Genomic DNA, 13,141 nt, shown 5'->3' on the forward strand with positions numbered 1-13,141 from the left:
AATACATGGTTTTATTTATGTTACAAATATCATGTCTTAGAATCCAATTAATCACATTCTCACTACTAATAAGTTGATCGGACCAAACTATATGGATTGGAAAAGAAATTTGGACGTAGCACTCACTATAGAGGAGTTAAAGTGGGTAACTCAAGAGGAGATGGACAATTATCATAGTTGGCAAAGAGAGGATCAGAAGACCAAGTGTATCATATTTGAGTCTTTGGATAACGTGCTGCAACATCAGCACGTGTCTATGCCAACAACTCATGATATTCTTGTCAATCTTCATGAGATGCTTGGTGGCAAGAGCAGGCCAATTAAGCAAGCTACTCTTAATGCTATTATGGATGCTAAGATGTCAAAAGAAACTCTCATTAGAGATCTTATGATTTATATTATCGAACTCATAAATGAGATGGAGATCCTTGGATTTGAGATCATTGATAAATAGTCTTTATCATGTTATTCTATTATCTGTTTTGCCAAGTAATGAGAATTATTATATCTCACAAAAAAAAAAAAAAAAAACAAAACTAGCATTAATCAAACACAGTTTTGGCACTTACGCCTAAGTCATATTAATCTAAACAGGATCCAAAGACTAGTTAAGTCTGGAATTTTACCTTCTTTGATTCCAAAAGATCTTCCAATATGAAAATCCTATATAAAAGGTAAAATGACCAAGAGGCCCTTTACTACTAAAGGATATAGAACCAAGGAGTGTTTGGAGTTAGTGCATACCGACATGTGTGGCCTTTTTAATGTCCATGCAGGGGGAGGGTATGAGTATTTCATTATGTTTACAGATGATTACTCCAGGTTCGGATATGTTTACCTAAAGCATAGGAAGTTCGATGCCTTGGACACATTCATAGAATTTAAGAAGGAATCGGAAAACCAATTGGACAAAGATATCAAGGCACTTCGATTTGATCAAAGTGGAGAGTACATGTCTACTCAGTTTGATTCTTTTCTTAAAGAGCATGGGATTACATCCCAATTGAGTGCACCTAGAACTCCATAGCAAAATAGAGTAGTGAAAAAAAAGAAAAGAAATTGAACGTTAATGGACATGGTGAGATCTATGACGAGTTTCTCATCACTTTATGTATCTTTTTTGGGGGTATGCCTTAGATACTGCAGCTTACCTTCTAAACCTAGTGCCTTCCAAGTCAGTACCTTTGGTTTCCACAGAGATATGGAAAGGTTGCAAACCTAGTTTTCAACCTAGTTTGCAACACATTCATATTTAGGGGCGTCAAATGCACATGTTGAAACCAAAGGTAGACAAGTTGGAAACAAGGTTTAATATACGTCATTTTGTAGGCTATCCAAAAGGAACAAGAGGACATTACTTTTATAGTCAGATCGACTAGAAGGTATTTGTTAGTACAAATGTCAAATTTCTTGAAGAGGATTATATGATGAGTAATAGGGCAAGACATGATATAGATTGCAAAGCATTTGAAAACACTTCCACATTAGCACAAGAGACTATGGGTCCAGAGGTTTCATCACCTACCGTTCCAATCAGTTCTAGTACACTAATGCCTCGTTGTAGTGGGAGGGTTGTTATTCAACCAACTAGGATCATGTATTTAGGAGAGTCTTTCGAGGCAATTCCAGAGGAACATGATATCGATCCCATAGATTATGATGAAGCAATGAGCAGTGTTGATGTTATTCTTTGGAAATGAGCTATGGAAATAGAGTTAGAATCTATGTATTCTAATGGAGTTTGGGATCTTGTAGAAGCACCTGAAGGGATAAAACCCATAGGGTGTAAGTAGGTCTACAAGAGAAAAAAAAAGGGTTGAATGGAAAGGTTGAGACATATAAGGCTAAGCTGGTAGCAAAGGGTTATAGTCAAAAACCTGGTTTCGATTATGAAGTGACCTTTGCACCAGTAGCCATGCTCAAGTCCATTAGAATACTCCTATCCATTGCGACACATCTTGACTATGAGATATGAAAAATGGATGTCAAGACATCGTTCTTGAATGATGATCTTGAAGAGAGCATCTATATGATGCAACCAAACGAATTCATAGCAAAGGCCTAAGAGTTCCTTGTGTGCAAGTTGCATAAATCCATTTATGGATTAAAGCAAGTTTCTCGCTCATGGAATAGGCATTTTGATCAGGCTATCAAGACTCTTGATTTTAATCAAAATGAGGATGAGCCTTGTTTGTACAAGAAGACGTTGGAAAGCATGGTGGTGTTTTTGGTCTTGTACGTTGATGACATTCTACTCATTGGGAATGATGTAGGGTTATTCTCATCGTCTAAGATCTGGTTATCTACTTATTTTCAGATGATAGATCTGAGTGAGGTGCAATATATTCTAAGGATAAAGATCCTTTAGTATCGCAAGAATAGAAAGATTGCATTATCTCAGGCCACCTACATTGACAAGCTTTTGGTCAAGTATGTAATGTAAGACTCTAAGAAGGGTTTACTACCCTTTAGGCATGGACTGCCCCTTTCTCAGGATCAGTGTCCTAAAATGACTAAGAAGAAATATCTCATGAAGGTGATACCCTATGCTTCTGCGTTGGGTAGCCTTATGTATGCTATGTACCAAATATTTTCTTTGTTGTATGAATGGTGAGTAAATATCAATCCAATCTAGGCATAGAGCATTGGATGGCGGTCAAGCATATACTCAAGTATCTTCGGAGCATGAGGGATTATATGCTAGTGTATCATTGCAATAAGTTGTTACCCCTTGGGTATACAGACTCGAACTTTCAGTCCAATAGAGACTCTCACAAGTCTACCTTCGGTTTTGTGTTCACTCTAGGTGGTGGGGATGTTAGTTGGAGAAGTATGAAGCAATCTTGTACTCCTGACTCCACTATGGAGGCTAAGTATATTGTTGCTTCTGAAGCAACAAAAGAAGTTGTTTAGCTTCTAAAGTTCCTATTGGGACTTGGGGTAGTGCCCTTGGTTTTGTTTTGTGACAATAATGGGACGATGGCACAGTCTAAAGAACTAAGAAACCACCGAAAGGGTAAGTACATTAAGAGGAAGTATCACTTAATACGTGATATAGTTATGAGACTAGATGTGGCTGTGGGGAAGATTGCTTTTATAGAGAAATTGGTGGATTCCTTTACAAAGACTTTGTTTACTAGAGTCTTTAATCCAAATAGGGATAGCTTAGGTGTCAGATATGTTCCTAGCATGCTTTAGGGCTGGTGGGAGTTTTTGGAATTGAGCCTTGGAAAGCATGACATGATGTAACAAATTGAGATTCATTTATAAATTTATTTATTTATGTTTTTTGGATTCTCTTAAATATCTCATTTTATTAATTGGTTATTTGAGCATACACGCCCTACAGCACTTACATTATACATGACTTGGGTGCATTAGGAGTTGAACAGAAGATCCAAGTCATGGGTTTCTTGTAGAGTGATGAGTAGTCCACAGCTGGTTCATAAATTTAAGCTATCCATCTAAGATTGTAGTACACTACCTCCTAATTAGAAGGATAACTTGTCTTGGTTGTCGGGATGGTTTTCCCATGGTAAGTGTACTAGTGCATGTGAGCACATTGGACAAGATCTATGGTGAATCATGACACAAGGCTATCAATTGTCATGATTCACCAAGCTACTATACTACATGGACTCTAAACCTTGAGAGGATATTAAGCTCATGCCAAAGTTAATAAGAGGCTTTGACTTATAGGTGAAACCTTACAGTGGTCATATATCCCTATGGATTGGGTCACTGTTGATGGAGGCTGGTGGCAATAGGTATTCTCAATAGAGTCAGCATGATATCTCATGGATCGAGACAATGTGTCCCCTTGGGTGATCCATAGGACATGTGATCTAGAGGACTATGGTCATAGCATTTCCTTTAATGGAAATTTGACATATGCTCCTTAGAGCTAGAGTAAGTCAATTGATCCCATAATAACTGGGATTTGTAAATCAAGGATTGGAGAGGCAATCTTAATAGGTGATAGAACTACCTTGTTAGATTACAGACACTAGTTCTTGGGAATTCTGCATATAGTGCATGGTAGGTCATGGACCCCGAGTTCGTCTCATTGTTATTTACTAAGGATACTGGAGTGCAGTTGATTCTCTTTAGTGGATGTTGAATCAACTTTAGAATTGGATTCTAAGGGATCCAGTACTCCTATGGGTCTTAGTGGTCCCTGCTCTGAGCTCATATACCATGATGGCACGATTTATGAGGGTTGAATTGGCTCTTAGTTCATTCTTGTGCATAACGGCATTTGGGTAATTACACAAGGTTGCAGAAGTGATAATGAACAAGATCTCTGGATTGGGCTAATTGATTAATTAGATGGCCATGTGTGGTTAATTGATCAATTAGGACCCATTTTGGGCTAGATTAAGTGACCTAAGCCTTAGTGGGCTCAAGTCACTTAAGCCGAGTAGGAGAACCCTATAAATACCCCCATACGGGTTAGGTTTTCCATAACTTTTAGAGAGACTTTGTCTTCCACCTCTAGAGAAAGAGAGAGATAGTGAAAGTCAAGAGATCATCCTTTCCAAAGTCCACACTTTGGAGTGTTAAGATTGTGCTTCAAGTCATCGGGCTAAAGATCTTAGGTGTTCGAGACTTTCAAATTCATTGTTCTTCATCTTCTCCAAGCAGAATTGATTTGGGAACATCCAAATCAAAGGTAAAGTTCTCTAATGGCTTTTCTCTTGATCCTAGAATTGTAAAAAAGATGTTTTTTTTGCTTCCATTGGATAGGATCTGGAGGCTTAGGATAGTTTTGCATGCACCTATATGATCTAGGGTAGGGGAATTGAGAAATCCAGGGTTCCCGATAATAAGGTGCGGTGTATCACAAAAACTAGACAGGACAATGATGTGACTGATCATATAGGTGTGATATAATAAGAAATTGGAACTGAACTATCATGATCGATCAGAGAGGATGCGGTGGATCATGAAACTAAATAGGACAATGATGTGACCAATCGTAGAGGTCTGATATCCCAGAATATGATACTAAATTTTCAAGACTGATGGAATAGTGTGTGTTCTATGATGAAGACAAGACGGGACAACAACGTGATCAATCGTACAGGTGCGATCTATGTCAAAAATAAAACTAAACTTGTTGGAATTGAGCTCTAGAAAGCATGACATGATGTAACATATTAAGATTCATTTATAAATTTATATATTTATATTTCTTGGACTCCCTTAAATATCTCGTCAATATTAATTGGTTATTTAAGCATACGCTCCCTACATCACTTACATTGTACATGACTTGGATGCATTAGAAGATCTACAGAAGATCCAAGTCATGGGTTCCTTGTAGAGTGATGAGTAGTCCATAGTTGGTTCATGGATTTGGGTTATCCATCTGAGATTATAGTACACTACCTTGTAATTGGAGGGATAAGTTGTCTTGGTTGTCGGGATGGCTTTCCCATGGTGAGTGTACTAGTGCATGTGATGTGCATTGGACAAGACCTATGATGAATCATGACACATGGCTATCACTTGTCATGATTCACCAAGCTACTATACTACATGGATTCTCAACCTTGAGAGGATATTGAGCTTGTGCCAAAGTTAACAAGAGGCTTTGACTTATGGGTGAGACTCTATAGTGGTTATATATCCCTATGGATTGGTGATTACTACTCAAAAAGTGTTATATTATAGCTTGTAATTAACTCTTTTAAACACTTTTGAGTAGTAGTTATTACCTTTTAACTCAATTGGCATGTTAAGGACCCTTGCAATCGTTTCTAATCAAATTGTGTTAAGTTTTGGTGTTTTTGATAGCTTTTTTATCACCAAAGCAATCCAAGAATGAGGGATATCTTTGTATAGTTATTAGAAAACCAATTTGAAGCTCAAATTCATGAAGAAACTAAGCTTTAGAGCTTCGTAACCCTTTGCCAAAGCCAAATCAATAATACAAGGAGGAAAAACAGAGAGAGAAATCTAACATAAACCAAGAAGAGCATCTGTAGGACACATTTAGAGCACTTCATGGAGTCTGTTTTATACATACTATATATCTTTTCGAATCTTGGGAAGTCAGGAGTCCAACGCTTCAAACAGTGTGCAAATCAGAGCTGAAACAAAGAAGTTATGGCCATTAGAAGACAACTGCACCAAGCTGAAGGACAATTTTGCAACTTACGAAGTTTTCGCAAGTCATGTTTCCAACTTACGAAATCCACCTGTGTAATCTCAAATATTTGCAACTGACTCTATTAGATTTTTATCTTCAGATATTTTTATATAAATCACTATTTTCTCCTTGTAATCCACCAATCATAGGTTTTCTTGGTTAGAAAGTTAGAAGGAGGGGTAAACAACCTCTCTAGAAATATGTTTTTGTAATATATAAGAATCTCGGGAGTTTTTTCTTGGAGACAACACTTTGTATAGTTTTTAAAGAAAGTAATACACAGAGCTTTGCTCTGTCTTACCTACTCATTTTTTTTTCTCTTTTATTCTTATTTCTAGCAAATCAAACTTTGAGGATGTTTTCCCAGAGGATGAGTGGCTAGGCTTTTTGGTTCTTGGAGTGAAGGAAGCTCGGTAAGGTTCTGAATGCAAAATTGGAAGTTTTGTTGTTTCAGTTTTTAATGAAGAGAAAGTGTGACCCATTAACGATTTTTATCTTTTTAGTTAACTTAAAATTCCTTAAAATCACCTGGGCTAACACTTGGTAAGGTAAGTGGTCTCCGTCCATTGAGATACACTAGTTTATCTCTTGCGAGCCTCTAGGAGGTGGTTTAAAGGTAGGATTTTCTAGAATAGCCAACACTTGGTAAGCTTTTGGACTCCCAGGAGACATCCATTAGTTATCTCTTGTGAGCTTTTGACGGGTAATCCATGGTTAAGGATCACCTTAAATGGCCAATACTAGGTGAGAGGTATGAACCATTGCAAGATTATTCAATGACAGGGATTTAGTGTTTGAACCCATTAAAGGGAAGCATCTGTACCACACTAGTTCGGGAAATAACTATATGTTAAATCCCCAATGCGAAGAAAAGATTCAAGTGACCGGAACTCCCTTTTTGTATGACGAACCTAAGCCTAGTGATCTGAAACTCCAAGAAACACTTTTCTTTGTAAGTAATTTCCGTTACTTTATTATTGGTTTCACTTAAAACCAACCTTTTCAAACATCATTATGTTTTCTTTTAAAGTTAACCTTGAAAAGAAAAACACCAATTTAGTTTTTGAACTAATATCAGTTGTAATTTGAAAACCCATCCCTGTGGACAATCCTATAGCCACTATGCTATGCTAACTAATGCTACCCTAGTATATGGTGAAATAGGTTTATAAATTTTGTTGATTACTCCCGTCTGAGGATCGAAATCAGAGTACACCAATTGATTGAACACCAATCAACAGGGCATACACCAACTGGGCACGAATCAACTGGGTCATTGTTGATGGAGGCTGGTGGTAATAGGTATTCTCAAGAAAATCATCAGGATATCTCATGGATTGAGACAATGTGTCCTCTTGGGTGATCCAAAGCACATGTGATCTAGAAGACTATGGCCTTAGCATTTCCATTAGTGGAAAATTGGCATATGTTCCTTAGAGTTAGTGTACATCAATTGATCACATAATAAGTGGGATTTGTCACTCAAGGATTGGAGAGGTAATCTTGATAGGTGATAGCACTACTTTGTTAGATTATGAACACCAGTTCAAAGAGAGTCTACATATAGTGGATAGTAAGTCACGGACCCTAAGCTCATCCCATTGTTATTTACATAGGATATTGGAATGCAGTTGATTCTCTTTAGTGGAATGTTGAATCAACTTCAAAATTGGATTCTAAGAGAGCCAGTACTCCAATGGGTCCCAATGGTCCCCGCTATGAGCTCATATGCCATGATGGCACGGTTTATAAGGGTTGAATTGGCTCTTAGTTCATTCTTATGCATAAGGGTGTTTTGGTAATAATGCAAGGTTGCACTAGGGATAGTGATTGAGTTCTCTAGATTGAGCTAATTGATTAGTTAGATCTACTCTAGGTTGTGCTAACTCTGTTTTGTAGGGTATGTTTTTCATCCCATGGTTGCAGGGATGAATGTATGATGGTTATTGTTGAATGAATGATGATCATAATAGTTTTTGGATTATTTACTTTCTTTAGATTGGGTTGTACACCACATAAGTGGTATAGTATTTTTATTTCATTGTAAAAATCTTTCATTTTAACTAGATGGGTTGTAAGCTCCATTAAAGAAGAATAGGAATTTTTTTTGTTGTTGTAAAAATTTATGTTTTTGTATCCATCAATGGTGACCCAAGAGAGAAGAAGGCTTCTTGATGTTTCTTTCATGAGTTCCTATGGTGATTTAAGGAAAAAGAAAGATTCTTGGAAGTTCTTGTTTTGAGATCCCTGACAATAAAGTTACATCATCTTGAACATAAAATTGAGATGACTTCCCATGATTTTCTTAAAGCAAACCACCTATGGTTTTGAATCTTAGGAAGTCAAGATTCCAACGCTTTAAATGGATCATAATTCAGAGTTGAAACGAGAGAGATATAGCCAATTGAAGCAAGGTTGCTCAAAGAGCCTGGCAGCATAGTGACGCTTACTTAAGCCTAGCACCACATATCTTTTTTAATATAAGGAAGTCAAGAATCTGTTGCTTCAAACAAATTGCAATTCGGAGTTGAAACAAGGAAGATATGGCTACTTGAAGCAAGGTTGTGGAAATGGCATGCAATTCGGCCAAATAGTTTTTGGTTGTTTGGGCTCAATTTTTAAGCTTCTTTTGGGCTCAATTTTGTGGCAATTAGGTCTGTTGGGTTTTTATTTTTTCACTAACCCTATTTTTGGTTGCAGGGCTATTTTGATAATTTGGATTTTATCCAAATTTTAATTACCAAATTTGTAACAGGATCTCTAAGGCCATGGGAATTATTTATTTAGTTTCCTTTTATGTCTTTATGTTTTTTTTTTTTTTTGGCATATAATATATTTTGGTATTCTTAAGTAAATGAATTTTCATATGTTTTTCCTTGTTTAGATAATTTATTAAATTTGAATATGCTAGGTATTAAGAAATTTTTTATTTTAGGAAAGGACAAGTTGGAAAGAAATAAGGAACCTACTTCCTTTTTAAAATTAAACTCTTAGAGATTTTTTCTCAAATTAAATCTTTTTAGATTTTAGATCTCTAAGAATCCTTTTATTTTAAGGAAGAAGTTTTATTTTTCCAAGTCTTTAAGAAATAAAATAATTCCTATTTAGCACAAGATTCTAATTCAAGGAAATAAATTATTTTTGGAAATATATATGATGGATAATTGATGATTAAGATAACTTACCAAGATTTTGTTTCAAATAAAATAAATTAAAGTCAATTTTGTATTTTTCTTAAGAAAATGAATTTTCATAGGAAGTTTTTTCCAGTGTTACTTTTCTTGTAATTGGTTGTTGTTACAATCTATTGTTATTTCTTTAGAACTATCCTATTATTAAACTTTAATAGGTTTTCCTGTTCTTTTTTTATGAGAGAAGGAAAACTATACTTATTGTTGGTCCTTCAAGCTCTCCCCCCCAAAGAGAAGAAAGAAACCATTTTGTTTTGGTAGTTCAATGATAAGAAATAAGAGAGCAATTCTTTTAGCACAAGGGTCCAGTTTAACAAGTAAATAACAGACTTGGAAAATCTCATGATATAGATTTTTTATTAAGAATGGTTAAAAAAATTACTAAAAGTCTCTTTTTACAAAAGATTAAGTGGGAGAGGGCCTTAGCAAAGCCCATGGTCTCTATTGTCAAGCCCATCTTGATGCGGGTTCATCACCATCCCCATGGTGGGTTAGGCCCTAGGAATCAAGGGACATGGACTCTCCTTATGGATAAGATTTGACATGTCTGTAGTGGGAGCAACCACCCCCACAGTGGGGTTCCTTAGTTGGGTACATTGATAGCTCAAGGACAATGGTTATACACTTAACATTGGATATGAGGTGGTCAAATCACCCCATGCAGTCCTACTTGCAAAGTCCATAAGCCAAATTAAAAGGTATGTTGATCTTGTCTTTGATACCTTTATGGTTAAAACAAGGAGATCAATCTAATAAGGTCTCTAACTAGTAATAAGGTCATAACCTACTCCACATAGGCTTGATCCTTATGATACTAAGATACCTTGCAAAAGGATATGTAGTTTGAGAGCACTACATTTTTGCTAAATTAATTACTAACTTGTTGTGTATGCTCAATTAATTAATATATGGTTTTATTTTTGTTATAGATATCATGTCTTATAAACCAATTAATCTCATTCTCACTACTAATAAGTTGATCAGACCAAACTATATGGATTGGAAAATGAATCTAGACATAGTACTCACTTTAGAGGAGCTAAAGTGGGTAACTCAAGATATTGCTCTTAATGAACATTCAACTCAAGACGAGATGGACAATTATCATAGTTGGTAGAGAGTGGATCAGAAGACCAAGTGTATCATACTTGGGTCTTGGATAATGTGTTGCAACATCAACATGTGTCTATGCCAACAACTTATGATATTCTTGTCAGTCTCCATGAGATGTTTGGTGGCAAGGGTGGGCCAGCTAAGCAAGCTGCTCTTAAGGCTACTATGGATGCTAAGATGTCAGAAGGAACTCCCGTTAAAGGTCATATGATTCATATGATCGGACTCTTATACAATATGGAGATCCTTGAAGCTAAGATTGATGGGGAAACCCAAGTTGACATGGTTCTAGAGACCTTACTAGATAATTTCAAGCAGTTCAAGCTCAACTATAATATGAATAAGATGGTAATGAACTTACCTGAGCTGATGAGGGAACTCCAAATAGCTGAGGGGATTCTCAAGGATCAAAAGGGTATTCATATGGGAGTGAAGCATTCTTCGGGTTCTTCTAACCAGAAGAAGAAGAACACTATGAAGTCCACCAAACAGAAAGGAAAGTTTAAGGGCAAGGAGAAGAAGAAGAAGAGTAATGGTCAAGGCAAGTGTTTCTTTTGTGGTCATAAAGGCCACTAGAAGAAAGAATGCCCTAAGTTCCTAAAGAGACAGTCAGGTATGCATCATTATTCTCTTCTAGTTGAATCATGTTTAGTGTTAGATTCCACTAATTCTTGGTGGATAGATTATGGAGCCATTGATCATGTCTATAATTCGTTATAAGGGTCTTAAGTAAGGATAAGGTTAAATGATAGGGATATGTACTTGGCATTAGCTTCTAATGTAAGAGTTGTTGTGTAGGCAGTGGGAGATGTTACCCTTATCTTTTCTAATAATAGTCTTCTAGTATTAAAATATTGTCTTTATGTTCCTGAGTCTAAGAAGAATTTGATTTTGGTTTCCTGTTTATGTAAGTTGAATTATTCATTTCTTTTTAATAATAAACAAGTTTTTATTAAGTTGAATAATTCATTTATATGCTTAAGATCATTGATAGATAGTCTTTATGTTATTCCATTATATGCTTTGCCAAGTAATGAGAATTATCATATCTCACAACAAAGAAAAGAACCTAACACTAATCAAACACAACTTTGTCACTTAAACCTAGGTCATATTAATCTATATAGAATCCAAAGACTAGTTAAGTCTGGAATTTTACCTTCTTTGATTCTAAAAGATCTTCCAGTCTGCGAATCCTGTATAGAAGGTAAAATAACCAAGAGGCCTTTTACTACTAAAGGATATAGAGTTAAGGAGTGTTTAGAGTTAGTGCATACTGATGTGTGTGGGCCTTTTAATGTCCATGCAAGGGGAGGGTATGAGTATTCATTACGTTTATGGATGATTACTCCAGGTTTGGATATGTTTACTTGATGTATAGGAAGTTCGATGCCTTGGATAAATTCATTGAATTTAAGGCGGAATCAGAAAACCAATTAGGTAAACGTAACAAGGCACTTCGATCTGATCAAGGTGGAGAATAAAAGTCTACTTAGTTTGATTCTTTCCTTGAGGAGCATGGGATATGTCCCAGTTGAGTGCACCTAGAACTCCACAACAAAATAGAGTAGCAAAAAGAAGAAATTGAACATTAATGGACATTGTAAAGTCTATGATGAGTTTCTCATCACTTCCTATATCATTTTAGAGGTATGCTTTAGATACTACGACTTACCTTCTTAACCTAGTGCCTTCCAAGTCAGTGCATTTGACTCCCACAAAGATATGGAAAGGTTGCTAACCTAGTTTGCAACACATTCATATTTGAGGTTGTCCAACACACATGCTAAAACCAAAGGTAGATAAGTTGGAAATAAGGTCTAAGGTATGTCAGTTTCTAGGCTATCCAAAAGGAACGAGAGGACATTACTTTTATAGTCAAATCGACCAGAAGGCATTTGTTAGTACAAAAGCCAAATTTCTAGAATAGGACTATATGATGAGTAATAGGGCAAGTCATGATATATATTGGAAAGAATTTGAAAACACTCACACATTAGCATACGAGACTATGGGTCCAGAGGTTTCTACACCTACCATTCCAGCCAGTTCTAGTACACCAGTGATTTGTTGTAGTGGGAGGATTGTTATTTAACTAGAAAGGTTCATGTATTTCAGAGTCTTTCGAGGCAATTATAGAGGAACATGAGATTGATCAACAGAGTACAACAAAGCAGTGAGCAGTGTTAATGTTATTCTTTGGCAATGAGCTATGGAAGTAAGGATAGAATCTATGTATTTCAACGGAGTCTAGGATCTTATAGAAGCACCTGAAGAGATAAAACCCATAAGGTGTAAGTGGGTCTATAAGAGAAAAAAAAAAGGTGGATGTAAAGGTTGAGACATATAAGGCTAGACTGGTAGTAAAATATTATAGTAAAAAACCTAGCTTCAATTATGAGGAGACCTTTACACCAGTAGCCATGCTCAAGTCCATCATAATACTCATATCCATTGCAGTACATCTTGATTATGAGATATGGCAAATAAATGTCAAGATGGCATTCTTGAATGATGATCTTGAAGAGAGCATCTATATGATGTAACCAGATGGATTCACAGCAAAGGGCTAAGAACACCTTGTGTGCAAGTTGCATAAATCCATTTACAAATTAAAGTAAGCATCTCACTCATGGAATAAGCCTTTTGATCAAGCCATCAAGACTCTTGATTTTAATCAAAA

Source organism: Vitis vinifera, chromosome 2 (assembly GCF_030704535.1).
Source record: "Vitis vinifera cultivar Pinot Noir 40024 chromosome 2, ASM3070453v1".
NCBI classification, from domain to species: domain Eukaryota; kingdom Viridiplantae; phylum Streptophyta; class Magnoliopsida; order Vitales; family Vitaceae; genus Vitis; species Vitis vinifera.